Source organism: Pygocentrus nattereri, chromosome 12, assembly GCF_015220715.1.
Source record: "Pygocentrus nattereri isolate fPygNat1 chromosome 12, fPygNat1.pri, whole genome shotgun sequence".
Classification (NCBI taxonomy): Eukaryota; Metazoa; Chordata; class Actinopteri; order Characiformes; family Serrasalmidae; genus Pygocentrus; species Pygocentrus nattereri.
The window spans coordinates 36,936,629-36,940,220 of NC_051222.1; the positions used below are offsets into that span (position 1 = coordinate 36,936,629).

The window sequence follows — 3,592 nt, forward strand, 5'->3', positions numbered from 1 at the left end:
ACTGTCAGTCGAAGGACGTGACGTCCAGAGAAGTGACCGAATATGCAGAGTCAGGAGTTCAGTGATATTGTGTATAAACTGTGAAGGTGATTATTTATGATTGACAGATCTGTCCTACGAGAAGAGCATCAGTGTGACTGGCCATGTAGGAGGAAGTGTGAACATCAGCTGCAAATACCCACAATCCCACAGTAGTGACCCAAAGTTTCTCTGTAGGAGAGTGGGCACTGTTAGCTGCAGTTATAAAACATCAGTCAAGGAGAGCAGAAGATGGAGAAATGAGGGGAAACTGTATCTACATGATGATGGAAAGCAGATTTTCACTGTGATCATCAACCATCTGACTGAGGGAGACTCTGGTGAATACTGGTGTGGAGCTGAATCAGACTGGACATCTGACCATGGATACAAGGCCTATATCACACAGATCAACCTCAGAGTTACTGGTAAGTCAATATTATTTTAATCAATCTCTTTACTTTCAGAATCTTTCTTCTATGGATTTCTGGAGTTCTGGAGCTTGAAGTGTACAGAATTATAATGTAAGACTCTATAATTGAGCCTGCAGTCTGGAAAAGGTCAACACTAAATTCCCAAACTGTCGTCACCACTTTTCATTCGGCAGCTGTGACAGAAGAACAGCTAATCAACAGGGAATCAGCCAGAAATTAACCCAATACCATATGCCGAACTAAATGGGCTGTAAGAAGCTTTACAGACCGGCTGGAACAAAACAAGATTAATACAGATCTGGCAAAAAATGACAAAACTGAACTGAACTTGATATTGCGGTGGTTTCATAGCTCAGCCTGATTTGATAATTTGCTTTGCAGTTCTTCGTTCACACCTCCCGACTGAAAAGCTGCTCAATAGTTGATAACAGTTTGGGAATTTAGTGGAAGGAGCTGGAGAACGAACTGCCGGCTTCGTTCCTCTGAAGTAGCAACAATATAATAACTATTTATTGGGCAGAAAGAACTGCTAAGATTAAAACATATTACACGCCACGTTCACGACCCAATTTATTTATTTCTTACTTTATTTATTGAACTAAAGTCAATAGAAAACTCAAGATCGTGTGTCATTGTGAATAACACACTCCCTCTCACGTTCTACTGCTTCATTATTTGGTCTGTATGATATGATCTTAAGGAAAGTTTAATGACAATGAAACAAGAAAATATGACATGATTTTTCCCCCTTTCTTTTTCAGGTTCAATATCAAAACCTGAAACACAATCAACCTCTTCAACATCTGAAACCGCAATGAATTCCTCCTTTAAAACATCCATAGGTATGATGTTCATACTGTACATATCTGGGTGAATTTTAGTCACAGTGATAATGTACACAGATAATAAGGACCAACTGATGTTTTCTTTCTGCAGATATTCTACCCCAGTCATCAACATACATCAGTTCACTGACCACAGAACCAACCACATCCTCAACATCTAAAAGCCCATCATCTTCAACGTCTGCTTCTGGTATGAACACTTAATGTACACACCAAGAACATCTGCTCTTGTATTGTTAGTTTGATCAGCTCAGAATGGTTAGGCTGTAATTTATTCCTGAGCTCTGACTTTGATTCTCCATCACCGCTATTTCCAGCTTCCTCTGTGACGACTGCTGTGTCTGTTCTGATTCTGGTGCTGCTTCTGATTGGACTCGTATTTCTCATACTCTGTTTACAAAAGAGAGGCCAGATTCAAGGTATGATCCCACACAGACAGTATGCTTACTTATTTACACGTATATTGTTATTTCAGTTACTAACTGCATCATAGGAAATTACCATAGAAGACAATGTTGAGTGAAGACGTGGTGTTGGGTCTTGTGTATGGCAAATTATGACCGTGGCTGGGCTCATTATTAGTTTCTCCAAGACACTTCACATGGATTTTTTTAATCGGGATGTTTAGATAAATGGATCAGTAAACACATTTATTAGGCCCCGGTGGACTAACACTGATGGACAGATGCTGCCCTCTTCTGGCTATAAATGAACATGCATCAAGAACCTGTAAACACATTTTAAGGGCAATTGTACCCCATTTCCCTTTCAAGTAACTGATGTTATACACCTCATTTCATATTCAAATCTGATTTCTAATTTACATATTGATTAATGATTAATGGGATTATTTCTCCTCAGACCCAGGCATGACCCATAGCCAGTCGGTCAGAGGATTCTCAGTAATCCACGGGGTGGTCAAGATTGTATTTCAGTGTAGGCTCCCATTGGAATAGATTATTAACACATTAACATAAAAGCTAAAACTGGACTAATAAGATTAGTCTGACTGCTCCAAAATGAGCATTGCTTATCCAGGTTCTTCTCTAGGTATTATTTTTATCCTATTTATTTAACTCTGCTGTTAGGTTTTCTGTGCTTTCGTTGACAATGAGGAGATTAACGATCATAGACACCTTTTATCTTCAGATGCTGATGTTTCCACAGTCATCTACACTACTTCTCAATTACCTACAAGCCTCTCTGAACCTTCTCAAACTGTTTATGATGACGGCCAGGTACCCTCAAGCTGTGAACCTTAACTTGCCTTAACAACCTTAACATGCACATAAACATTCTCTAAGCCACTTATCCTCCTGGGTTGCAAGGCAGCTTTGGCCTGTCCCAGCTGTCATTAGGTGGAAGGCAGGAAACACCCTGGAGAGATCGCCCGTCCATCACCGGGCAAATTTAGCATCTCTAGTTGGCCTGACTGCATGTTTTTGGACTATGAGAGAGAACCAGAGCACCCGGAGGAAACCCACACAGATGGGGGAAAACCATTTAACTCCACACAGAAAGGACCCTGGTCACCTGGCTGGGAAATCAAGCCCAGGCCCTTTTTCCTGAGAGGAGACAGCGCTACCCACTATGCCCTCCACAGCAGAGTTATCCGCAATTCTCTCTGATTCCTCATCAAGTGCCACTCAGCGTTCATCTGGAATATCTGCTGAAGATCCAGCATAAACAGCAGTGAATTTCAGCAAGGATGCAGGCAGTTCTGCTGATGCTGTTACCAGAGCAGCGTTTAACCAGGAGAACGACTCATGTGATAGTGATATAGTAAAAAGTTAGCAGAACAAGTTCTGTTTTCACGTTGAAAAGCCTGTTGATAGTTGTCTATAGCTCGGTTTGATGTGATTTAAAATGAGATTAAAGGTTTGTAATCTGTTTGATGAATACAGTGGTGTTTTGTGGGTTTGCTGTTTTATATATAAGTGAAGGGCAGTGGAGGGTTGAGTGTCTTAGAGACCTGGGCTCACCTCTTGTACCACCATTGTATACATATTATGTATATGTATATAGAGGAGTCCCGTCAGTGCCCCGTCCGGACCATCCAGCACCACGTTCCAGCAGTTGTCCTAGAAACAGTCCAGTCTTGGTCCAGTGCCACATCAGCTCTGGGACTGTCTATGTGTGTGTATGTATATATATATATATATATATATATATATATATATACATGCTGGACCAAAGATACAAAGGGTTTAGGGCCTGTATGTTTAAGAATGGTTGTGGAGATCCATATTTACTCCCTCTGGACAGATAATGTATCCTGGAAAAGGAAGTGGACCA

General features: G+C 41.0%; 1 long non-coding RNA gene across 1 annotated transcript; it reads left to right on the forward strand.

Moving 5' to 3' along the window:
- The first annotated feature begins 1,413 nt into the window (after positions 1–1,413).
- On the forward strand, positions 1,414–2,542 carry LOC119264770. Its single transcript, XR_005131209.1, has 3 exons — positions 1,414–1,487; positions 1,615–1,716; positions 2,447–2,542. It is a non-coding gene; the product is annotated as an uncharacterized LOC119264770 (long non-coding RNA).
- Positions 2,543–3,592: the final 1,050 nt, after the last annotated feature.